At 41.7% G+C, this 27795-nt stretch overlaps 2 protein-coding genes across 10 annotated transcripts in view; one reads left to right on the top strand and one right to left on the bottom strand.

Moving 5' to 3' along the window:
* spry2 (sprouty RTK signaling antagonist 2) overlaps positions 1 to 14349 on the bottom strand; it is a 350030-nt gene extending 335681 nt beyond the window's left edge. For all 9 annotated transcript variants that reach the window (XR_003833277.1, XR_003833276.1, XR_003833275.1 and 6 more), the window contains exon 1: positions 13956 to 14349. The gene's annotated coding sequence lies outside the window, so the exon portion shown is untranslated. The remainder of the gene's footprint in view (positions 1 to 13955) is intronic.
* slitrk5 (SLIT and NTRK like family member 5) overlaps positions 1 to 27795 on the top strand; it is a 427390-nt gene that overhangs the window by 191541 nt on the left and 208054 nt on the right. The window lies entirely within an intron of this gene.

Below are 27795 nucleotides of genomic sequence, written 5' to 3'. Positions count from 1 at the left end.
GAAACATACTCAACTGTGCGGATAATCACACGAGTGGCTGTGGGCAGTGTAAATATTAGTCCTACTGCAGTATACAACGCTAGTTCAGAAACAGCCATTAGTTCTTGAAACCCTGACAATTTTTTTTAGCTTTAGTCATATGCCTGCAACGTGCAGAAATGTTCAGAAACTCTGCAAAAGGAAGCATCCTGCTGAGTGTTGGACCCCGATGCTGAACGCGCAGACTGTTAGTCATACAAAAGGAGATGGAGAGACTCCCAGATGGCATTCAGCAGAGAATATTCTGCTCGGGGCCAATGTGTGAGACCTCTGTAAGCTAGATTCAAAGGATGTCATTTGCCTAGTTACTCAACAGAGCGGGGCAGCAATAGAACATGCTGTAAAGTGTTAGTGTGTGTACCTCAGCCCACCCTTGGTATTTCCCTCTGTGTCAGTCAAGAGCTTGGCACCAAAGGCAAAAGTCCTTGACCTACAATCATCTGGCAGCAATACATTATTAGCAGTTCAGAACATTTAGCTGGAAATGTTCTTCAATGCTATATGATATGATAAGCTCTGGTTGTTCTATTTCTTTCTCTTCCATGAGCCCAAATCACCAAAATGGCCACAATCTGAAGTTTGCCTTCAAGCAGCCTTCTGTCGTTTTAAATGCCAAATGGAAATGTTCCTCGAAGCTAAAAGCATCAAACGGCAGTTTTTCACCAACTCATTTATTCCCTCTTAATTGACATGAAGCAGCTACTTCCTTCTGCCAAAGTAATAAGCTAATGCTCTCTGGCATTGACTGTTTGCTATTGATAGTCCCAAAACTGCATGATGCTCGCCGGGGAAATTAATCACTCAAACAAACAAAAGAAATAAATATGTACGTCCTGAAATGTTGTAATCATGCAACTTGACTCGTGGAGTCTCCATCAAATGAGGTTTACATTCATATTTATGTACACTCATTGTTGCACAGTGGGTATATTCTTACTCTCACGCTGGTAGGAGTTCTTTTCTCTAAACATTAAATGTGCAATTTAACGCTTCGTTTGCTGATACTGTGAAGCTTCAATGGCGTTTGTTTGTAGATGGCTGTTAACTAGAAGGCCGAGGAGAAACATTAATTGGAAGCCGATGATCACATTTGTCATCTTCACAAATGCGTACACATATTCTCGTTTATACTGTTGAAAGTGCATCAACTTGGGTGCCGATGTAAACGTGTAAACTGGTTTCAGACGCTTTTCAAGCAAGGTGTCCTCTTATAAATCACACTCTTCTCTCCCACAGCCATTAGTTGATCGGACACCATTCTAACCTGCATAGCGCCTGCTGTAAATGCCAGTCATTAGTCCTAACAATGATGGGAAATGGATGGGCTCCCATGCTACATGAAAGGAAGCACTCATTACAATCATTTCATTTCATTTTGTTGCTTAAGAGAGTTATTTGAATCATTACATATGCCGCTTTTTCAGTCATTACGTCTTTGAACCGCGGCAATAAAGTACTGCAGTGCATTATGGGAGCACTTCATTTACGACAAAAATGGCTCTGCGGTTTCACACAAATCTGTCTCATGCTGGGGATTTTTCAGAATGCCTTGAATCGCGGGCTACTTTGGGAGAAGCAAATGGATTATTAAACTGTTCGTATGCCAGTGTTCTCCCATTAGACTCAAGTGCTGCCTTGTGGTATTGGTATGTGCTTTTCCAATAATAATAATAATATGATAAGGAAATAAATGCAGATGATCCACCCTGCATGTGGACAGTTTATGCGTGTTCCTCTGCATGTACTGCAACATGCTCAATGGATGAGTCAGGCCGATCATTTTTCTGTTAAGTATTGGATATCGGTTTTCCTTATCAATTGATCTGGGGATTTAAGTAGGCGAGTAAAATATCGTTATTTATTTCCCCACAACACCTTTCATTTCAAATATAACAAGAAATAAAAACAAGTTGCAAAAACGTCATTGTCAAAATGTCCTAAAACCTTAAGTGATGTCATCAAATTGCCAATTAAATAATATCTAATTTGTTGTTGTCGTTTGACGTCTGATTTTTAATGCATCACGCGAGGCAAAGAAAAGCTGCACATCCTCACATTGCAGAAATTAATGTTTGCCATTTTGCCAAAAAGAAAAACCATCAATTGATCATCAAAACACTTAGTTTTCCAGTGTTTGGGCTCAGAATAAACAGGTGGAAATGACCGCCCAATCAGAGCAGAGGAGGTAAATGATGTACTTAACGATAAACAAGCCCTCAAGCTTCAGACTTGTGAAGAGCAACAGAACCCGCTACTTTGTGTCCATATGTGTGCACTTAAAGACTTCATTAATGTAAAAAAAAAAGAAGATAGTGGTTCATTTTTGAAAACGCTAACACATCCTGTCATCCTGTATTAAGTGAGCTTGGACTTTAATACTTAAGTCAAGACCACCATCTTTACTTGCTTTGAGGGGCCTCAAAAATCATGCTGAAGTTGCTGTGAACAGGATATTGAAGGGAAAACAAATTAAAAACATTAACACACTAAAGCTTTGCAGATATGTTCACCGTGAACATTTTGTTTTGGCAGTAAGTCGTTCACAAACACATTACATTTAAACATTTCCTTATTATGTTGATAGAAGATGTATTCTGGGCAGCATTAAAAACATATTTGCGGTTGAATATGAACATCATTTTTAAGAAACAGGGTCGCTTAACCCACAGCTGCATGGAAAGTGTATCAGGAAGAAATGTTACTTCCTCGGCACATTATATTAATCATTTAATTACTTAATTATGATTTGTGTCAATTTTCACATTAAGAGTTTCCCCTGAAACCATTAAGTCGGTGAGGTGCCAGCTTACTTAAAAGCATGTCATTATCCTGGATTTGAATTGACTGTAGTGTTGCAGAGGCCTTTCCACCCTGCCAAGAATAAAACGCCGGAGCGATATTGAATGCTTGTAATTTATGGCAAACAAAAAAAAAAAGATATGCTTCTCTTTGTGTACAGTCAATGTTGAGCCAGCTCAGCGCCGGTCATTCCCCGTCTTGCCTTGTGGCCTGGTCATGCAGCCGCGATGCATCATCGCATATGACAAGAGTGCAGGGCGTCCTTAAACCCACCAGGCTACCGGCAACTCACTACATGCCATGGAGCAAGCGGATAGGCGCACGGAGAAGCAGCTGACTGAGTGCTTGACCTTCACGATCCACATGACGGCATGTCAGTGTTTGCAAACTAGAGGCAGATGAGAGTGGATGTTGTTCATCTAAAGACCAAACAACTGTTAATTAAAAAAAAGACCCTGAGAGTCCATTGCATCATATAAAACAAACATGCAGTATAAAGTCACTGTTACTGCAGTATATACATCCATGTGGCTGTGTTGGTGTACATAACCACCACTGCAGAGTGCTTCCAGGGCTGTTGAGATATTCTTGCAACCATATTATTCAATGCAAAATGCCTGACCACAATCTGTGCACACAGACATCCTGGTGTTTGGACGTTGTGATTTGCATTAGAACTTTACAGGAAAAAGTGTATCTCCTTTTCTGTTCTCGTCTCGGGCGAGTTAAGGTACGGTGAAGTACCTCACAGAGGGGGATCTACAGTAACCTTGCTCTCTAACACGACCAGAATGTTTAGGAGCCTTTTGGGGACTTTGGGGAAGTTTAGAGCTGCAGACACTTTGACATCAACATGAATAACAAAGAGGTAAGAACGGGTCTTCACATCTCTAAGGCCTTCACCTGGACCTGTAATGTCTTTTTGTATTAGAGTAGGAGGCTGAGGAGGCTAAAGAAGGCCCACTTGTGCTTCGCAGCATGGAACAGCGACTGTGTGGCTATTTGAAGCCGCCCCAGCAGGTTGTTGTAATATTTTTGATCTCGTTGAACAATGTGTTTTATAACCCGATTAAGCAACTTCTGGCTTTCAGTTGGGAATGTTAGCGTCTCTAATGAAATGGTTTTTTTCGGAATCATGGTTTGTTTGTTTTCCGATTACAAACTCCAGTGAATACGACACATCTGGTGTTATTCTGGTTACATCAGTAAGATTTAGCGAGACATTTCTTAGAGCTTTTCAAGGAAAATACACAAATTAATTAGATTGATCGAGGATTAATGACGATTCAGCACTCTTCTTCTTCTTCTTCTTCTTCAAAAGCTGGCTTTTGGCTGTAAGTGACATCACACCTCTTGTGTACATGTCATTAAGAAATATTCCAACAGCTTAAATATAATTCACAGTAATGTAGGAAACAGAAGGCAATTAGCTGCCTGAGCCTCCGTGCTTTATATATAAGATGGGTATGACCTTAGTTTCACATCACAGGGATGCTTTCAGTGAGGGATGTTTTGTATGAATTTCCCCCCATTTAAAATGAGACAGTTAAAAGGACCTTCTGCGGCTTCATGTAATTGCCATGTCCATCTGAGGCGGACCATTTTACAGGTGCCAACTTCATGTTTCAATATTCTTCAGTGCAGGCCAGTGGAGGAGCCTTCAGAGGACGAGTGCGTCACAGAGGAGCGCCGCTCCGTTAGCACCATAACGAGCTGGTGTCAGCTATTGCTGGCAGATTCATGGCTGCTTCTGTTATTTCGCGATTTGGTGTTTTTATTTGTACCACCGTGTAACTGACAGATCTCACAAAATCGTCTTTGCTGTTTATCTCGCCGCGCTGCTTGATTTACGCAGCCATAAATAAATGATTCATGCTTGCGAGTGTGTGTTGCAGTCATCACAGATTTGCTGCATCATTCCTGTCTGGCTTTAAGAAACGGCATCGCAGCAAGTCTCACCAATTTGACAACAAGCTGATCTGTTACACAATCTACCCCACTGTGCTGCTACTTCTATCCGGCTATGCGTTTCTGTGTGTTGCGTTTGTCTGCACGTGTGGCCCCCCCCCCCGTCTGTCCTCCCCCCCCCGTCTGTCCTCCCCCCCCCCTCCTTTCTGCGTTACATCACTCTCCCAGAGGTTGTTGTCACCGAGCAGAACGTCGCTCGGTGGTCTGTTCTGTCTGCAAAACCTGTACATGCAGCTGACAAGCTGTTCAGATATCCGCTCATCAAAAAAGGCAGAATGCACAGATTGACTCTGCCTGCACTGGGGGATGTGCACGTCGACACGCTCACAATGCACCCGCTCAGGTGCTTGGGAAACATGTGCAAAACGCACAGTGGCGGCTTATCAACCAACTGCCTGAAAGTGAGGATATCATTCTTCTCTGGTGTAATTAAATGCAATTCATGGCGCTGTCACAACGTGCAGAGTACAATTTTGTTTGCCTGTAAGGACGCTGTATGTAGCATTAGAGACAGCAGGGGGGGTGGGAGACAAATAGTCAAAGGGGGGGGAGAGCTGTGAAACCAAAACAAATGTAATGCTGGCTGCGTGTCTCACTCCGTGGCGCGGCGCTTGGGGAGAGCTCAAGTGGTAAACATGTTTTTTCACAGAGCGGTATATTGCTTTTCACAATTACCCATAAACAAGACCTGGCCTTCCTTCCTGAATGAGGTCTACGGTATTTGTTGTAATTTTCTTTAATCTCTCCTCCAAGGGTGTTGTTGTGAATAAAAATTCATCTGACCCAGAAACTAGCGGGGTAATAATGGATGTAATTAACACAGCGGGGAAGACTGATATGATGTTTATACCACATATACCCTCCACTCACTACCCCCTTTTTTCCCCATCTTTATCCCCTCTCACTAGCGATTTCTCAAACTAAGGAAATACTCTTCCTGCCTCTGCTTCTCTGCCCCCTCCACCCTCCACCCTGCTACTTCCTTACTTCTTTAGCTCCTTTGCTTCACCTCTGTATCTCTCTCAGCCTTCACCCCTCTCACTGTATCTCTCCTCTATCTCTCTCTGCATTTCACACACACACACTTTGCAAAATCTCACACACACACTCACTGCCGCCACTCTCTCTTCAGCTCAACAGCACCACCCAGTGGCCGAACTCTAATATGACCTTTTTACATAACCATTGTTGATGAGGTTTTCATTTTGAACATCTGCTCATATCTCCTTTTTTCTCCCCTCACTCATTAAGGCTGTTAGATTTTATTGATGTCAGCTTTGCCTGCATATTAATGATTTATATGCATGTCCGCTATAATAAGTTTGATTAATGAACAAGACGTTCTTGTTCGGGGTTATAACAGCGAACCACGACACAATTTGCTTTTCTTTTTCATAATAACATTAGAGGAAAAATAATATTAGTGTCCTTGTTTCGGATGTGTTCAGTTAAGAGTAAACAGAAGCCCAGCCACTGCGTCATCTGTTTAATGTCCTCTGGAAAAACACATGAGAAGCGTTTGTAATGTCTAAAACAAAAGATTATGTGTAGAGGATTTATTTAATTTTTGGGATTTTTTATCATTTTCCAGCTCAACAAAAGTGCTATAAAGACAGGAGGAGAGAAATTAAACAGGTTTGTGTTTTTCTAGTAACCCCAGTCTCCCATTGAGTCAGAGACCGCAGCTCTTTGCCACAGACGGCGTATTTTCTCTAAAGCTGAGACGTAATCATTAAAAAAATGATTTTCTGTCACTAAAGATTTCAAGAAAAAACATTTACTCTTACATCTTCAGATGTTTCAGCTCTTAGGTATGTTTTCATACGGCATTGACTTCAACTCTTCGGCAACATTTTCTGATTATAAAAAAAAGAAAGTCTAAAAAATAAAAAGGTGCCGATTAACTTTTTACACCAGAGTGGAGTTTCTTTCAGCACTCCCCGTCAGCACTGCGAGTGCGAGTGCAGCTGGGTTGAGGGTCAAGGCACTCTTAATCCATTTAATTCAAAATGTAAATTGAAACAGCTCCTGCACTCTGAATCTTGTATCTATAGACTGCTCATTAGAATCATTTAAAGGCAAAGAAAATCTCCTATTTCGCCAATTTTAGAGAAAGTCCTCTTCAAGAATGGACTGAATATATGAAAAGTAATTTGGCATCCATGTAGCCTATAGCAACCGTCTTCCATGCTGAACATACAGAATAGCGTTCATTGTCAGTAGCCTATTAAGTACTTTATAAAGAATTGTAATAGATATGCATGTCATAGATTTACATAAATTATCTAATATGTTCTAGTCGCCTCCAGTAGTTCTTAATGATCCGATTCAAGCTCTTTTCCATTAATTTAGGTAATAATTCATATAATTATTTTAAATAAGTTCTTGGAATTCAATTAGTTCAACTTCTGACTGATTATTTAGCTGGCTCTGTAACACTATGATGCATTTCACAAGGTTATTACTAAAGGACGAAGCTTACTTTTTCTAACTATGCGTTTCCCCCTGTGAAGCACTTTGTAACTTTGTTTTTGAATCAAGACGAATATGAAGTTATTGGAGTCACCCAGCATAACAGCAGCTCCAGTATGCAATATTGTACTAGTTCATGTAATGGTATTAGAAAACATTCCGACCCTGAAGTGAACTGAGTGAAGCCCTGCGCTCACTGTAACACTGTATCCATCATCAGCGGGCCCCTGGAGGGGTTTCCTGATGAGGCCCTGTAATACAGCCCATATTGCTCTCAACCCGCCTGATCTACTTGTAATTGCAGGTTATGATTTCATACATTTCCCATAAGGGCTTTTTTCCAGTCCCCAAAGAGAGAACGGAGGTGAGCTCGTGTTGGCTAAATGTGTTTATTAGAGATGGGGGGCTTCCATCAAAACATGTCTGCGCGAGACAAAAAACAGGCCAAGTTCCTTACTTAAGCTGTAGCATGGGCGACACACGCGCGATGATCTCTTGGGCTATGTTCTGTAATTGCTTAGACATAAGAATCGTCATGAAGTCGCATGATCAAGTGATGGATGCGATTATATCAGCACTGAAGGGAGAGGATGAAAAGGATATAAAAGGAAGCTTATCTGAGCAACTCTTGTGCTTATGTAGCACTGCAATAAATGTTCTGCTTTTCTCTGCACAGGAACGCCTTAAAATACATGAGCAAAAGTCTCGTTTTTAGCCGTACTAATGTGTTTTACCTGCACAAAACCTCGCTGTAGGCATTTAGTAAATAAATGACAAACTCACTTCGACTCCTAAAAGCACCCTACAAAGAAATCCCCCATGAAGGATTGTGGATGCATTGCATTTTGGGCTTTGTAGTCTGTACTTGAAAGATCCGTTTTTCTTGTTTGGTTGTTCCCCATTTCTTCGGTTACATATTGTAAACTGCACAGTCCATTGCCTCCACAGCTGTGCTTAATATCTAAACATGATGTCATGTTGTCTTCTGGGGACAAGCCATTTATTACAACATGACAGATAAGCCACAGGCATATATTAATGCTGTTTAAGACTGAAGTGTGTCTCCCTTTTATCCTGTCTGTAATGTTCTACCTCAGTAATGGAGTTGGGCAGCACAATATAGAATTTCTTTATCGTCATTGCTACGTCTAATGTGCACATCGAGACTGCAATATTGCATTCAGGGATTTTTGGAGTTAGTTGAAAATGTGTATTAAAGTAGAAAACTGCACTTTCAAATGTTACAATCATTTTTTACATTAGTGCCTTTTGTGTTCAGTTCAATAAAAAAAAAATGGAACTAATTTCCTTGCACTTAAGCAGTATACTGAAAGCAGAGCATTTTAATACACGTTTATTTAGAGGAAACAATATATATGTATTCAGCAACGCCATCTCATATTTCCCCTACACCGTGCTGCCTTACTATAGAGTCTGTGCCAAACACAGACTTCAGATTGATGGGGAAATTACAGAGACCTGGGTATAATGTCTGGAAGACTTGTTCTGCTGTAATGGTCCCCGATGCTTCAGCCGCTGCCTCTTAATTCCTCTCCAACTGAAGCTGTTCATTTGCTGTCTGGCAGCTGTACATAAACATGCATGCCTGGATGTGTGTGCATGTTCCAAGTCTGCAGTCCCAGATCGCTTCAGTGCCACACAATGGCAGTGCCAATCCAACATCCAACACAAGTCAGGACTAAGCTATCCGTTGTGTGTGTGTACGTGTCTGGCAGTGGGTGAAATACCTCTGTAGTGGCTCTAAGAACGTGATTGGAGTCCCAAGTCCCACACTCCCACAATGCTTCACTGCTACACAAAAGGGGGTGTCAATCCGCAAAGGGGCTGGTCAGTAGGAGTCCTCCAGCTAACTGTGTGCTGACTGACGGCCTCACACAGTCACACAGCCACCAGCTTCACAACATACTTTGCGTCCCCTCCTTCCCAACAGCGGCCTCTCTTCTTCTCTCGACTGTCTTTCAGCAGAAATCGTTTTCTGGTCGGCCTCCCAAAGAGAGAGCCTTTTTCCCCCCCACTTCTCTCTCTCCCTCTCTCCCCAAGGAGTCTGCTTTCTGAATCCATCATTCTCTGAAGAAGTTCTTGTCTCTCTAAAACCCTCCTTTTATTACCTTGTATATACACATATTGGTGCCCAATCTGAGTTGCTTTAGGGAGTCCCAGAAAACAAGAAGGAACTTGAAACTTTTATAGATGAAATTTGAGATTTCTTTCTCATAGAAGTCGACTATTTTAGCTGTCGGGCAAAACTTCCAGAAACTGCAATTTCATGCTAATTGGATGCAACCTGTTATATCGACGTGTCAGCATTAGACTTCTAAACACATGCTAAATATATTTCAAAGACGTGGGACTTTAAAACGTAAACATGCAATTTGTTCTCCTATTCCATTTTGAAAATCGGTTCAATTATGGTGTAGGTGGGCAACTTCCCACCACACAAAAGGTCTTTTAAGGTGTTAACACATTCATGGCCACTGTACATGGAGCAGTCTATCAATAATATGAATGTTAGCAGCACAGAAACAAATCCACATGCTGTTTTTTGAGGGGAATGTCGCCATCTCCTGGTTCGATAGAGGAACAGCTGTTTCAAATCTGACTTTGGGGCAATTTGCAAACTGCAAGACACCTGAAGGTGCTATTAAACCAACTGTATATTCTCCTAAAGTTTCACATTTTGCGTCGGCAGAACTGTTTTCTGTGTGCGAGCATCTGTTTTACGTAAGTGCCAAGCTTCGATGTTACATCACAGCCTTGGTGCCAGTAGCAAATAGAGTACAGCGGTGCAGACAGGAAGGAGAGCACATGGAGATACAGGACGACATGCATGATATACCCATGCAACATTACAATTTCCACACTGCCTGCATCTGCAATTACTTTTGAAATAACTGGAGATGCAGGCCGGATTAAATTAAATACATAATATACTGGATATTAAACACGAAAGCTGCATGACAAGACAATTAGTTTACCAAATGGCTATATGAGACTTTCAATTGAATAGCATCCAAACATCTGGGCTGCATGTCCCCGTCACTGATTTCACCCGACGTGTCTTCAAACATAACCGAGTATTGGTTTTATGACTTATTGCCGTTGCTTGCGCTTATTTTGAGTTATTTGCAAATGCCGAAACATGACTTTGTGAAAACAGCAAAGGATACAATGTTGGTGGCATAAGTGTCCACATTTATTTTTTCAAAAACACAATAAATACAAAGTGACAGCGGAGGTACGACACATTGAAAAGATTATTGGATTATATTGTGTCCTTGACGCATAAATTGGCATACTTATAAAAAAATAAATAAAAAAAAGTAGCTTTAGATTTATACACCTATTATAGGTAAATTTATCACATCTGAAAATAAGGCAAATCAGATGTTCCAGTATTTGTTGCATGCTGAAACAAGTGAAAAGTTTCACCTTATAAATTCCACTTCTTTCAATAAAAGATTGAAGGGGTAAATACAAGATTTATTGACTTGTAAATGTGTTATTTATGTTATGAAACCCAGTCGGTCAGTGAGAGGAATATCAAAAGAAGTCCTGTTTGTTTACAGCGTGTAGAGGATACACTTAAACCAACAGCTGCTCCGTGATAGCGGAAATTAGATTTAAGTCACCTCGTAAGCCAAGAGAATCCTGAGCCGTTTTGACACCCATAGCCATTTCAAATTGATTTACGACCAGTTCTTATTGTAAACACCATTCTCTTCCTTAATACCCCATAACCCTTTTAAAAATGTCTCACTGACGAAAAACCAACCTCTTCCAGCTGAGGAAAATCTGCTTGCATGGTGTGCAGAAGCACTCACAATTCCCTTACAAGTCATTATCAATCTGTTCCTTTCCTCCCATTCCACCCACATGCTGGAGTGGGCAAGAGAGCTCAGATCTAAGACAACTTTACTTGCGTTAAGCTCCCCATCTGTCTCTATCTCCATTACAACACACATGCACACAGAGACATCTCAAAGCGCACTTTATAGACTTGTTCTACAGTGATACTTGGTAGATTAGGAATTAGACATAACGGTTGGGCAGAAACAGTGCAGTCATCATGAGGAATTATTTCACTTAGTGGGTCGTAATGCTCAGACAATAGTGGAAAATGTCCACTCCAGTTTCTCAAAGCGATGTCTTTTTTTTTTCCAGTTCAAACCCCAAATAACTTCAGATAGATAGATAGATAGATAGATAGATAGATAGATAGATAGATAGATAGATAGATAGATAGATAGATAGATAGATAGATAGATAGATAGATAGATAGATAGATAGATAGATAGATAGATAGATAGATAGATAGATAGATAGATAGATAGATAGATAGATATACACACATACATATATATTTGAAGGCGTAAAAAGCCCAATTTGTTTTTCCAGGCACTCTCTTCTCAATAACACAATCATCAATCTTAATTTTTAAATAGAACATTATATTCAGTCTTATATGTGTGCGTCAAATAATCTTTAGGGCAAAGATACTTTACATCTACTGCAGCCTTGCACTTCGCCAGAAGCTTCAAGTAATGAACCCATTTTCTAAATAATTGGCTGAAGAGGTTCACTGCTTCACACACACCTAAGACATGCCATTATAATCACTCTGCCGGTTTTACATTTATTGTCCACTTGATGGCGCAGTAGAGCAAATGAAGCACCATGAAGCTTCGGCCCATGAGCTAACCAATTGGATGAAAGCTTCAATACTTCATGAAGCTTCATATCGCCATCACTAGCTATTACATACAACCCATTAAAACACTGAAACAGTCTACTCTATTAGCCTAAAAATAATATATAATAATAATAGATAAAAAATGAAAATATAGACTAGAAACAAGATATTTAACATTTGCTAAAAATATTTATATCGCTAAATTGGAGCATTTAAATTGGAGGATACTACGACCAACCTGGCACTTCATACTCGCGTTAGCTTGGCTCCGGTCGACTCGTTTCACCATTACATGCTAGTTCGCGTGTGTTTCTACAGACGTAAAGTGGATCGATTTCTTACCAAAAGAAGTTGCACACCAGGTGGACAGAAACAAAGCGTGACAAACGAGGAAATTCAGATTTGTCTTTGGAGAATCCAACCAATGCAAATCGAGAGGAAGATGCTGGAGATGTGGTTTGTGGACAGACAACAGCTGCTCCCGTTATAAACAAAAGGTACGAGCCACACAAACGAGCAGAGGACATTTCAAGACAAGTGGACAGGAATTGTTATTTGTCCTCCATGAGTCGAACCCTTTGTGCTTAATGTGCAAACAAACCCGCTCTGGTTTCAAGAGAAGTCATTTGGTATATTCCAAAACATTATCGTCTCTAGAGCGCTGAACCACAGACAGTTCCGAAAGTTCATTGACGACTATGACACCGAGTATGGTGGTTTAGTGATGCACAGCGAGGTGAGATGGTTGTCCCGCGGAGAAGTGCTTGAACGGTTTCTGAGCCTCCTCCCTGAGATTCGCACTTTCCTGGACAGCAAAAGGAAAAACAGGAGCCAGAGCTGGAAGACCCAAACTGGATCACACAGCTGGCCTTTCTGACTGACATCAACCTGTCACCTGAACACTCTCAAACTTGCAACTTCAAGGAAGAGATAAGCTTCCAAGCAACATGCTGAATGCAATCAGAGCATTTCAGAACAAAACAACTGTCCTGTATATACCTTGTTGTACCTATATGTTGGTCACTTCTAGAGTTTGGTGTCCGAGGAAGATGTTCCCACTTTGAAGCCACTTGTGCAAAAAGTGATGTGTCCTTTGTGAGCACATACACTTGTGAGTCAACTGTCTCAACCATGTACTCTATAAAGAGGAAACAAAGAAACCGCCTTACCAATGAACATCTTCAACACCTCACGAGGATTGCAACAACAAACTACAAATATGACATGAAGAAAGTCAAGGAGATGCATGCATGCTTCCGCTCATCCCAGTATTAAGGTAATGCTGCTTTCAATGAACGTATTGGTTGACTGCATTGCATATTGTATGTTACGGATGGGATGACAGATTAATAAGCAGACATGCTTTTCATACTTTGTGGCAAGTGGCTCTCCTATTGACTTTGTCCCATCAATGTGGCTCTCGTGTAGAAAATAGAGAAGACCACTGCTCTAGCAGTTCCACAGCCTCATCCCGCCTCCAAGCCAAACAGATTTCACAGACTCCCCCACCTCTTCCCATTGGTTGTCTGAGGCCAGAACCATAGGCGTCCACAACTCTTGGCACATATGTCTTCCTTGGTATCGTTTCAGTCGCCCCTTGTGGAGGAGAGTACCTCTAGCATGTATGTAGTACACTAATATTTCTTGTCCTGAGCATACATATAGTAATTGACTATTACAAATTGTAGTAAATCAAATACATAATAAATGCAGGAGTTAATTATATCACACTGACCACATGCAACCAGTTTAAAACTATGACATTATTCCTGACATGTCCATGTCCATGTTTTGCAGACAGCAGCTTCAGTGTACAGACAATAAAAGATTGCATTGCACATTGCATAATGAAACCTCCAAACACAGCAAGCAGCAAATACACACAGACAGACAGACAGACAGCAGCAGAGAGACAGTTAGCCACGAGGGAAACTAGCAACGAGACAGACAGGTGTATCTGACTTACATTTCTGACCTCCTCGCTTCTTTCTCTCATTGTAGAAGAAGCCTCCATGTCAAATAATGTCCCACTTGCACATGAAGGTCACATTGTTGACAAAAGTCCTCATGTCCGTCTCCCCATCGCTGCAAGCTAGGCTTACAACAGCACGTCAGCGGACACTGGCACCGCAGTTAACGCACGTTAGGCTAATTACATCTCCAGGTGTGTTCATTTAAATCTTGTTAACTTTCTACAGTTGTGTGTGAGAGACCAGTCACACGTGACTTGAGTTTCTTTTCCAAAGTAAGCGGCCGTCACAGTGTTGTAGCGGCATGACAGTAGTTTAAACTGATGTTTAACTGAAAGTAAAGCGTCTGTCTGTCTGTCAGCTGTCTTCTCTCCGGGTCAGGCGCGAGAGCCACTCCGTGTGTGAAGCAGTGTGAGCGCGCACACTGCGTCACATTTATCAACCGTTAAACCACGAGGGGGCGCTGTTTTTACTTATTGGAGTCAAAAGGTCAAATTGAAGGTAGAAATTCTACTTGATTTTAAATATTATAAAGGTTGTCCTATCAGATACAATTTTTATAAAAGGTCCAAAAAGGACATGTTTCAAAATGTTTTTAATTCCACCACTACAGTCCATATTTGAACAACAATTTGAAAATCTCCCATTCAACCCCTAAAGTTGTTTAATAAAATAGATCTTAATTTCAAAAAGTCATTACTATGACTTGTTTGATTTAAATACATTCAACTAATACCTTAATCCAAAGGCTTGAGAAGTGCGTTGGACTTTTCTCTCAGAGCTAGTTTTTATTATGACACCAGTTCTTAGATATCTGCAATAACTTATGGTTAGTCTCAGAATTGATTATGACATTATTCATTGTGTCTGTAAAGCCCTTCATGGCCTTTCTCCTGAGTACCTTTCTGACCCGCTAATTAAACATGTCACACTCTATCACACTTCTTAGATCATCTGGCAGGGACATTCTGGCTTTTCCAATGATCAATTCAAACATTGACAAAGTGGCTTTTGGTTTCCTCTGACCTTCTTCACTTCAAACCGTTCCATTATGAAACTGTAAAACCACAAACATTATCAGGCAGAATTATAATATAATATAATCTTTCTTTTATTATTTAAAGAAAATGTCTTTCACAGAGATGGTTAGCCAACACGAAGAAATTAAGCACTTCTTTGTATCCTTCTTCCGGTGCTAAATGATGTGTGGGTATGCATCAATTTGTAATCCTCTTGGAGAGGAAATGTAGACACGCAGAAGACTTTCTAAAAACACAATTTGCAATTTGCCATCCTCTAAAGGGCGTGTGTGGGTTTAAACTTGAGTATACCACGCAGTGCATCTCAGCGAGGTCAGAACCAAAAGTACTATTTGAGATTTCTTTAGGCTTCACAGGAAAAAAAACCCAGTTATGAACATAAAAAAAATAAAAAACAGTCAATAATTCTGCGAGCGTGAAACGCTTGTACAGCAGGATGCCTGCTGATGTTCTGACAGCTGCGACTGCCTGCACTGCTAACAGCTTGGTTCAGTGAATGTTGCTGAAAGTGAAGGTGTAATTGTTTCCTACTGTAATTAGGGCGAGTAGCACCAGTGATAGCAGAGTGACACGATAGTGGAGCTATGCAACACAGAGAAACTAATTCCAGTAATTATTTAGATGGATGGCGCTCTATGTTTACGGTGGCAGCTCTGCGGGATGCACATGGGCGCCGAGTATGAGGAAAACACTGAATAAAGCAGATCTGTGATCTCAGGCGAACGCTAAATAATTACCCTGTGATCTGCAAGATGCTTAAAAAAAAAACTGTCTGGTTGAAACACAAAAGGTAAGCAGTGTAGAAGAACAACATGATGAAGAATGCACCCTTGTGGAGGAGATTTTGTTGTTTTTCTTCATCCATCTGTGGTGATTTATCTCCTCAAGATGGATCCAATCCTAACAATATTATAAACAGCCCTCACATTATGTAGAAGGATGGCAACATGTAATAAATCCTTTTAGATTGGACAAGTGACATTGAAAGTCTTTCAGTCATATGTGACCTTTGGCGACCTCTAGTGGCGAGAAGGCGACATTACAGGCCTGCACATGTAGAGAAAGAAAGAAAAGAAAAGCAACGAGAAGTCTGGATAGTCGCTCATTTATTTAATTTTGCTTATTTCTGTACATACTTCCAGCACACATTTTTAGACATAATAAAACACTGTAATCCAAGAAATGTGAACACATTCTGTGACCAAAAATGGAGCAGGAAGAAGAAGCATGTAAAGTAGTAGCACACGCCGCAAATAAATCCATACACGTGGATGATCTGACAGTAATTTCAAATAGTTAGCTACACTATAATCACACAGCAAAAACTCCATCTGCTAATGAAGATCCAGCTCAAGCACAGTTACTAAGGTTACTTTCCCAGGTCAATAGTAAACTTTGAATAAGTAACTGTAAAAATTTTAATCAATTTGACCTTATATTCTAATTTAAATATTACTTTTATGTGTGAAGCTGCTGTAATTTCCATTTCACTGTGCAACCCTGTGTTCAAAATAAATAAATCTGTAACCTTGTAACCTGCTCATCTTCGGCCACATTTCCACTTCATGGGACGGCGCACAAAACAGTTTATTAAATTCAAGCTCTTTCATTTACTGCTGAATTAAAGCACACGCTTTAATAGAATGTAATGCACTGCAGGGTAGTTGTACCTTCACAGTCATGGAGGCCCTTAGGATGCACACCTGTTTCCACTGAATGAGCAGGTGACCGTCGTCTGTAAATACACAGCTTCCGGTTTGATTTGAAGACAAAGACAAGGAAACTGGTGAGACACGAGTGTAAACTAATACTGGGCTGGTGGGAGGGCACACACATCAATAATCCCCATCAATCTCTGGAACAAATTATGAACTGAGTTCATTTAAAATCCAATTATCCTCATTATTATTGTCAGCATTGATGCACGTTAATGATGCGTGAAATAGCTGAACATTTTTCCAGGCCAGCATTACGGCGTGGAGTGAGGGTGCGATGGCACAGAAGCGCCACCAGGTGGGGAAAGAGGGCTGCTGTGTTTTCTGGCAGAGGCAAATTGAGCTGACCTTAAATGGTGTGATGAAGAAAAGAGTGACTCATAATAACTAGCTGTCATTGAACTACATTTTAGAAATTAAAATATTGTATTCTTGAGGAGGAGTTAGAATGTTGCTTGTGTCACATGTCACATTTGGCATGTGTGTGTGGAAGGTATACGAAGGTCCTATGTGTCAGTAGCAATAAATGATGAATTGTTGTTTTGGCCTGAAGTGATGCAACTTTTTAGACACATTGAAAACAAATAAAAAGAAGCAATGATGAGCAATAACGTGTGCACTCCCTCAAAGATTGTGCTCGTACAACCTTTCTGGCTGTGACTACATCTGAGTTAATATTGCTGCGTAACTGAATACTTTTACACAATGTCCTCAGCAAACATTAGTCTCCCTTTAATGTAGGGAAATAAAGACAATGTACTAATGCAACACATGTGGACTTTAAGTGTGTCTGGCTGTAAACAAATCAAAAGTCACCCTCTAAACTCCCTTCCATTGATAAGGTTTATACACTGGCGCGTACTGTCTTTCAGTATTAGCCCGGAGAGAGTTTTTACGAGTAATAAACATCATTGATGACTTATTGTATCCCAGATGCACAACTAAACCGCAGCCAACTCCGAATCTCCAGGGGTTTTAGATCAAAGTGAAATCTTGGCCACTTTTATTGCGAGACACTGACAATGCTGTGCGTGCCTTTTCAAGAGAGCAGAGGAGGAGACGGGATTAAGAAAAGAGTGCAATGAAAGCCTCCACTGTAAACAACATGACAGTTCTTAAAGCAGCACACTGGGTTTAATCCCTGCTCTGTGATGGGTCTGACTAAACACACAGGGGGGGGGCTGGGGGGGCACCGGGTCAGACCCCCGTTAATCACGTCACGTGATCTACATCACTCACCATCAAAATGAAATTACAATAAAAATTAATTAAAACGCAAGTGTCATCAGAGTATTGTTCGGAGCATCTTTTCAGTGACTTTGAAGCTCGTGGCGGCGGTTGTGTGCACGACCCATCACAGATGGTCACGTTGAACACACATCACATTAAATTAGGGCCACGGCACCTCCAGGAAGCTCGATGAGCTGCCGCCGCCGCCGCCGCTTCTGAACCACTGTCCTCACCTGCGCAGTCTGGCAGGTGTTGGAAGCTTTATTTAGTAGATTTCAGTTTATCTGTCGGCTGGAGCCCTCGCTGGCAAGACCTGACATGCCTCTATTCTACTGGCTGTAATGAGAGCTATAAATAATGTTGTAATTGCTCTAACTTTCATTGTAATCGCTGCCATTACTGCATGTTCCTGTGTCCAACAAGAGTTGCTATATTAATTCTTTACAACTACTTTTGTAAGGATACCAGGAATATTTGACATTTTTCATGGAAGTGACTCATTTGCAGGGACATCGATCAACAAGAAGAAGAGTTTTGACAAGAAGAAGAGTTTGCATCTGTTGTCCGTGGTCAGATGTCAAAACACGCCCAGACTCAAGTCATCGCACCTAACTTCACGATCGCAGCGTGACTTGCATCATCCCCGATGCCCTTACAGCTGGAGCATTGTTGGAGCCTCGCCAAATTAAAGTTTGAGCTGAATTTGTGCAAGCAATGAACTGTGTTGGTTGTTTTGGTCGTAGCTATCGGACCAGCTCAGGGTGATTTACAGTGCAGAGTTCTCTTACAGATTGACGCGGTTATTTCAAAGCCTTTGGGCATAAGGCTGCATTATATGTGTTGAATCAGCACGGAGGTAGTAATATCACCTCATACAGCAAAATACCGCAGGAGCAGGGAAGGCTGGGGGTGACTGTATCTTGTGAAGTGGAGTAGAGAGGGCTGCTGGAGGTGCAATGGGCTGTTGAGTTTATAGTTAATATAAGCGTGGAAGGTGGAGGTCGCACCACACAGTGCAAGTAGTTCAAATCCACTGGCCTGATAAGAGTATACTACATTTGTAGAGATGATGTCATCAAGGTTATCTCAGTTTAATACTTTAAATGTACACCAATTTTAGAGCTAAACTAGGTGAGAATTTAACTTTATGGAAGTAATGTATTGTCATTGTCATGATGTTGATTAAAATGAAGTGCAATAATGCAAAGCTGGAGGGACGTAGCATGAAAAGTAAAAGTATTTTGGTAAAGTAAAGCTGCTTGTAACTTTGCCCCACACCATTTAATGAAAAGCACGATTGTGTTAAATAATCAAACGCCTCAATTAATAAAAACTGACCTTGACTCAAAGTGTGCCCTCCGCAGTATAATTAACTCCCATTCAGCACCCACTGAATGAATGCATCATTTCCTCTCACTGCAGATGTTTTCACAAATGTTATGTTCTCAGATTGCTGGAATAATGAGTGGAGAGCGTTGCAAAGATGAATAGACTCTTCTTTTTTTTCTCTTGTTGTTCTTGTACAAAGCCGTGATTATCTTATTCATTATCTGGCTGACTTGAGAGGTACAGCGGCCGCATCGCCGCTGAAAAAACATCACATTTGCTTGAAATAGAATATTGGAGAAAACAAGTTATTTAAGCCTTGTTTTATGTTTTATGTTGCTACTGCAGCATTTTGTCCTACTTTCCCGTTTGCAATGACCACAGGCTTCCCGAGGCTGAATGTTGCAATTGTTGGCCAGATTTTAAACTCATAATGTCACGTGTAGTTGCCAGCTGAGCCACCAGGAAGCCTACAGGCCTTTGTTTTATGACTCAGATGTGATCTGGTTCATTTCATTTACTCGCTAAAACACATGAAGCATATGGGGAAAAAGAATCAATGGAGGACATCACCTCACTGGATGTAAATCATCTCGATCATAGCGTCGGACACTGTAATAACTGTGTGGAAGTGCAGGAAGCCATGTTTTATCTCATATTTATTCGTTATTTTCCCAGCGGTAATGCATTCAAATATCCCGGCCGAGCGAATCGTAATGAATCATGTGATTACACAGTCTGAGACATCTGGACATTCTAGATTAGCACTTTAAATATGAGAAATATTTGTGTTCACTGAGGACACACACACACAGATCTTCCATTGGAGAGGCGCTGAACCGACTCTCCACATGACCGTATCTTACACTTTATACCAAAAGTGACACCAAATCCTGTTTCGCGCAGAGAATAAAACGCTAGCTTCCTGCGTCACTCAAGCAGCCGCCTCGGTGTGTGTGTGTGTGTGTGTGTGAGGATTAGGACGCGCATGCACATGCAGACTTGTATGTGGAGAGCAGCGTTTTGTCTCCCTTTGAAGGAGCCGTGTGACTCATATGTTATTTGAGGAGGTTTTTTTTTGCCTTTTCTAAAAGGTTACAAAACAAGTCAAGTGCCTCGAAGAAGAAAATGCGTCTCCTGATGATGTATGTGAAAGCTTTGTTTGTGTTGCTTCACAAATATTTAAAGATTATGATGCAAGAATAATACAAGTTGAATGACTAAAGACAATTAGGGTTAGGGTTAATTAGGGTTAAGCCTGGTTTGCTTGTATTTCACCCTCACTCCTGGTCTCCTTCTCATCTTTGGATATGTTTAATCAAATCAAGACGGATCACTGGTTTGGACACCCAGACAGGTCGGGTGGGTGGAGCAAGTAGGTGGGTGGATATTAATGCTGTCCCATCAGCATCAATCCATCCTTAATGTCCCTGCTAATGTCAAACTGTCCACAGCATGAAACATAAAGCCCCACTTATTCAAATGCAGCTGTACAGTAAACAAGGTTAAATAAATGAGGTTGGATGAATAAGTGCTCTGGTTATAGATGGGGATTAAGGACAAGTTAGTTTCCGCGTCTTATAAACCCACGCGGGACGTAAATAGACACGCAGCGTCGCACGAGTGCTCTAGTCTTTGTTTGGACACACGAGAGCCTCTATGAAATGAAGATAATGTGATTAATTTCTCTCGTCTGCAATTATATGCCGTGACATTAAATTGTTAATTATCATTTGAGAGCAGAACATTATACTGCAGGGGTGTGCTTTTGTTGTACGCGTGTGGCAGGGCTGCAGAGGTTATTTTCTCACGGTAATCTGAGGCACATTACCTGCCTAGAATCAAGAGTTTTACAAGCTTAGTCAGCAGGATATGTCTGCTGATCCTTTGCCAACTTAACCCAATATTGTACCAAGTAAATGACAATGTGTCGTTAGTCATTTCCTTCAAATTCCATATGCAAACAAGTGGTATGAACACTCTGTGGTTAAAGGGGCACTCTGTATATTTTATTTCAAGCTTTAAAAGATCAGTATGCTCGATATGAGGAGAACTGCAAAGCCTGTGAAAAGAGCTGTATCATGTTTTTGTAGCTTTTGGAGGAGCGCGCTAAAGTCTGACGATGTCATCAGGTTATCTCCGCTTGTGCTTAGAGACTACGAAGTCATAATGGAAAGTCCGCCTTGCAAACTGAGGGCGATGAGTTTCAAAGATATGGGCGTTCAGGGTCTGGTGAAAGCTATTCAAATGCATCATGGGAAGTGTAGGCTCAAGTAGTTTGGGATTTGTAAGTACATTAAGGACTAAAAAGCCAGGATATCCTGGACTCTGCTGTTCCGTTATTTAATTAATCCTCATTATCAATGTTTTAAATATGTCTCTTCAAAGTCCTATAACTTTATTTACATAAACGATTTTGTACAGCTATAATTACCAGAATAAATACCTTTATCTCTCCTTATAAACCCTTGTAACCAACACTGATCTTTGTAAAAACAAGGTGTGTGCTGACGCCTGCACTTATTGTCAAGGGATTAGGACCACTAAGCTAAATCAGTGGAGTAACAAAGGATTTCTTGTAAACTCCAGATTAATTGGGATTAAGCACTTAAACATGTTTAGGTCTTGCTGAGGCTGAAAAGAAGGTTTTCACTCCGGCGGTCCTGAGGGGTGGGGGGCCTACCACTTAAGAACACGGCTGAATGGAGGAGCCCCAGAGCATTAGCCACCTGAGTGTCTCTTAATGCCCCGCCGTGTGCGATGTAAGAGTATCACGTTTTGCCCGTGTTTCAGATTTCCCATCCTTCTTTTTCCAGTCATCCCTCGGAGGAAGCGAATGGATAATCACGTCCCCTAAGTCTCGACAGCGAGGGTGTAAAATTGGACCTGTGTGGATGGATATCCACCTGGGATGGTGTTGCATGAAATGGATAAACAAGGGAGGGATGTGCAGCGGTGGAGCCGGGGTATAAAAGGGTTTAAGTTGGCGAGTGGTTGTTTTTCAAAACCCCCTCGCAACTTATCTGCCCAATTTCTTTCCGACAGCGAGGGCTGTTCCGCTCTGTTGCACCGTGTTTGTGTCCACAAGCCCTATTAGCCTCTGAAGCTCAGGCTCTTCAAAAGTTTCAACATTCAGAGTTGCTCTGTACATAATTGCTTCCTCGTGAGCAATATTTGAGTTCAGGAATGCCACCGTCATTTCTGGCAGAATTGCACACCTGCTGAAGATAATGAAACAGGTATTATTTAGCTGTCATTGTGAATAATTCATTTAAACCATTCATTATTCCCAAATATGTTAATCTTTTCCTCCAAACTGGAGTTTGTTCTTCCCCCCCCCCCCCCCCCCCCCCCCCGAGTCTTTAGCTTTCACGTTTCTCTGTTGAGTTGAGAAACTTTTACTTTTCTCTCAAAAGAACAGAACAGGTCAAGCCGAAAACAAAACTTACATTCTGTAAGGAAGCGAGGACAGACCGTCAGCACACTGGGCTGCAACAATCCACTTTTTAAACCCACCAAAATTATATTTCCGGGCCCCATGAAACCACTTAACCAACTCCCAAAGATCCACCAGTCTTGCAAGACTCTTTCACACCATATCCAATTAAGGGCCATGTATTTCCACGACACACGTTCGGACCACGTGTGCAGGAGTTTAGCGCAAACACACACACACACACAGGGCAGTTGGAAACCCGAGTAGGGCGTTAGGAAACACTGTGTTACATTAGGCAGATTAATGTACGGGCGAATAAGCTAGTCAGACAATCAACCTTGTGAACCTGAGCTGTGTTTCACACTTTATTTTTAGCCTCATTGCACAATCGCTACATGTCTCAGTGTGGCTGTCTTCGCATTTTTTTTCCGGGCAGGTCAGGCTTTGAAAACATCACCGATTGCATTTGATGCAGGATCCTAAGTGGTTGGAAAACACCAGGCTTTTCCTTTCTAGTCATCCACTTGTTTTAAACTGCTTAATAGAACAGTGGAAGTTAAAGGAAGACACAAACAGTGACAGTTATCACACTTCCCGGGGCTGTCGTTTTGTAAATGAGTTCATTTAAAAATCGACAGATCTGACACAAAGAATCATGCAAGAGCACTTTAAGCGCGTGTTCACCAGCGAAGAAGACACATATATATAATGCCATATGCAACCCCACAACAACAAACATGCTATGGGAGTACGTTTGCAGCTAATGTACACTTTTGCTCTTGTATGTTTGCTTTTGGGATCTCTAATAAGACTCCGTAGGAACACCTCCCTTCCCGGCTCTGTGCACACCGCTGGAGAAATCCAAAGCTCGACAGGCCTGCCGTGCGTAGTTCCGGTTGCTACGCTATGATTGAACAACCACGGTTTGATGGGGGAGAGTTTAAGCAAACATCACGCTATTATTAAACTGGAGTTTGTCTAACAGGAGGCTATTTGACAGACTATAACTATAAGTCACAGTGAACTCACAAGAGGCCACTTACAGGTAGCTCATTACCGTGTGCCGTCACATCCGCAGAGTGGGAGATTCCTACAGCATCGCGGCTGACCCGTGGGGCTGTTTAGGACGTTGCAGTCTGGGAATAATATTTATACACGAAAACGAGTGGCGCCACCTGAAAGACGACCGCTCAAGGTCGAAATGAACATGATGCAAACATGCACTTTAGTACTTCACATAGTCATTACTCAAGACTCCCATTGGGCACTGACGCATCCAAACAACAGGATATTGACAGGAGGAGATGACAGATGAGATACGCGTCTTCATACTTCTGCACGTATGTGTGTGTAATCTTGCTGCAGCGTGCGTGCAGTCGACAAATTGGCCACGTGGGGGGGGGAATTCAGAGAACAAAAAGTCCCAATGCACAAAGAATTGCTCTCCTCCATTCTCATGATTCACTTGATTATCCACGGCGCTCACCTCCGACTGATATGACACACTATGAGAAATGATGAATGCGCCTGCTCGTCAGCTGCAGCGGCGGACCAGACAGACAAACAAATAAAGAAAATCCTCAAACAGGAACTTGCTGTTTGAAAGGGATATTATTGAAAGCGTCTCTCTGAGCTTTATTCAAATTCTTTGTCAGCCTGATCTCCACGGGTTTAGTATCAAATCCCGGACATGACAAGTGGAGACTATTTATAGCGCGAGAAGTGTTGAATAATAGCTTATTAGTTCACTCACTCTGAGGCGAACGTCTCAGCGTGACAGTGAGGCGATCCTGGCTCAGCCATTTGTTTATTTCGATATTTCTTTTTAAAGGAAAATCGTGTTTGACGCTACTGTTTACTGACAAACATCAACAAAGCCAACACAGGAGGCTGGTGGAATGATCCACTTCTTCTGTGCCTCTTATAGCGCCGTGTACATTAGCACCACTTCTCTTTGCTAAAAACAGCGCTATTCTTAACGTAGAGTAAATTAAGCATCCACCCGTTTAAAAAGGCCCACCAGTCTTTTAATGGAGGGAGGGGAATATGAACATGACCAAGTACAGGCTTTCTCTGGCACCGCATTACTGCCTTTCATATAAACATGACTCTGGGGTCAAGTTGTCGCTAAGTGTTCTCGGATAATGTGGAGGATAAGTGCATATAAATACACTTTCCAGTGGTAATCCCTCCCTTGCAATGTACCCTTCTCTTCTCCCTTCCTTCATACACCTGCTTCCCGTCCCTTCCTCACATATATCCATCTATTATTCTTCGTCGGTGCGTCTTCCCCTTCATCTCGCCCCTCCTTCCTTTCATCAACACATCCATTATTCCTCGTCGTTGTGTTCTCCTCCTTTGTTTCCCCCTCACTTCTTTTATTCTCTCATGCCTGTCCCTTCCATCACATCCCCTCCGCATTTTCCTGACCCTCCCCACCACATATGTTTTTTTTCTCCCTCTCTCCTTTTCTCTCTCTCTCACTCACACACACACACACACACACACACACACACACACACACACACACACACACACACACAGCAGTGGGCTCATGCAGCATTTTATCACAGTCAGCACTGAAGGGTTCGACAGTGAGGAACGAGCAAGGTTCCTCAGTTCCAAAAAGAGGATTTCCTCCGAGGGCGAGGTTTCTCAAACTATAGATTCAGCCCTTAAATAGTGCACGGCGGTAATATACTTTAATGAAACTCAACTAAATTTGTAATTGAGGTCACAGGCTGGAGTTATATCTTAAACAATTACGAGCGATAAGATGTTGTTGGCGATGTTATTGGAGCCATTAAGGCGAGAGTGTTGCTGAACAGCAGCCACAGTCGCAAGACATGGCGATTACATTATAATGGCTATTTCAATTTTCCCTTGATTTCCCATGGTTCTCTTGAGTCACTTGCTTAATGACATCACCATTAGGTGGAATGAGTTTATAAGCGTGTCTCCTGGCGAGGTATGGCGTCTTCGCGTCCCGTTATGACAAACCAGTTGACATGTTTGGGATGTTTAAACAAAGCACAAGCAGATCGTGGAATCATTTCAGTCGCACAGCAATATAGATATTTAACGTTTGCTATCGTTAGCTGACATTAGCCACCATAGACCATTGGCTTAAATTGACAGTTGCTTGAGATAAAACACAACACATGTGCAGCTGACAGAGGAATGTTTTGTGTCGCCCCCATTTTTCACCCATTTGTTCCAACATTTCCCAACACAACTTGTGGGAACCATCATATACTTCAAAGTTTAACTCCCTGGCTGTCACCCGATCCCCCTGCCTTTTCCCTCCTCAGGTTTGCCGGTGAAGAAATGACAGCCCCCATTATGCCAACACACTGCTGCCAACTGTTTGCGAGACACCGGACGGAACAGCGGGGGCCATGATCCATAATTAATAGCCCTTTTGGTTGTTTTAAGCACCAGGCCTATGCATATTTTAAAGAAATATCCAGTGAATATGTTATGTATAGGATTGTAAGACGATTGGACAAAAAGAATCAGCATCCCAGAAACTGATGTGAACTTCGTCTCACAGCACAGCTTCCTCCCAGAGCGCTCAGTTGCTAGGGGACCAGATGACTAATTTGGCCATTGCATTGAATATGAGCTTTAAAGGCTTTCCAGAGATATTTTTTGACTATCATTACATGCCAGAGACAGTCCAAAGGGAAACATAAGCAATTTGTCACATAGGGATCCATGCGTCTATGATATCTCGCTGCTAATTTTAGAGAGACAAAGTAGCTTGTCAGGGACGTCTCGTACGGGACGATAGAATTTGCTCTCGTGAATGTCTGACGTTATAATAATATATTGCACACAGACGTACTGTAGCAGCCCAGAGCGGTTGTATTAAGTGGCAACAAGAAGGAAGTGAATGATTAAAATCTAAACTAAATGAAAGCTGCATTGTTATATCACCAACGGATGAAATAATTATGTGTAATGTGAAAGGTGTCACCCACACCCAATGAAGTGCTTTAGTGTTTTTTTATTCATAATTGTGGTTTTATGGTGCGTAACTTTACCGTTTGATTCAGTTGCACTGCTCTCGTCAGCACTTCCAGCCACAGCAAGCAGCTGTTTCTAGTAAAAAAAAAAGCTCTAAAGATCCACAGCGCGCTGCCTGCCAGGCACCAAACGATAGACTGACAAGTTAGCAAGCCAGATATGTGTCAAAAGTCAAAAGGTGATGAAATAATGGCCTCATCTTCATCAGGTTGTCAGAAACACGACTTAAAACGAACGCTAACGTTGCTAACTCTTGTGGACGTTTGAGCACGTTAGCTTAACAATTTCCAAGTCATTTATGTGTCAGATGTTGTTGTTATGCAGCTAATTATTCTGCCCCCCCGATGAACAAAACAAATCTGTTTATGCAGCCGTAAACAAATAAATCAGCAGTTAAATCACGCATTACATTTAGCTGGTTAAAAAATATGAATACGTCTAATAAAATGCGTAAATGAAAGTGCATGATGAACATTATCATCGTCGTCTATTATCTACATTCCACGCTGAGCTTTCCTCCTGCAGCTGGTAACAGTAAAGCACCTTATGTGGGAGCTTTCTGTGTGATCCTCGCACCCCGAGGCTACGATCACACCAGCCCCTTCATCCCTTGACTTTTGTTTTGCAGCACATTTATGGTGCGAGCTGAGCATCAGCACATTCTGAAGCACTCAACGCTGTCCCTCCAGCGCTCCATCAAGTCTGTTTTGAGGCTGCCAGCTTGTCATTTAATGCCTCAATGAGGTACATGCGCAGACACACCAACATCATTGTCAAGAGGGACAGTGTGAATTAAAAAAAAAAAAAACATCCGAAAATAAAGGCTCGCGGCGGAGAACACAGCAGGGGTTCCAGTGATGGGTGGATGCCTTAAGCACTGACAGCTTTCAAGAGACAGTGATTGCCTTGTTGGCTTTCTCTTACATTTCAGGACTGAAGTAGCTGCTTTTTCAGAGCAACGTTACAATGTATAATACATATCCTCACACATAGTGCACTTCAATGCCATGTTGCAGCAAAACAACTGGGAGTTTTCTCTCCAATTTCTCCTCAGATGTGT

This window comes from Cottoperca gobio, chromosome 2 (assembly GCF_900634415.1).
Source record: "Cottoperca gobio chromosome 2, fCotGob3.1, whole genome shotgun sequence".
Lineage (NCBI taxonomy): Eukaryota > Metazoa > Chordata > Actinopteri > Perciformes > Bovichtidae > Cottoperca > Cottoperca gobio.
The sequence above is the reverse complement of the archived record's forward strand: the minus strand, read 5'-3'. Positions and strand labels throughout refer to the sequence as shown.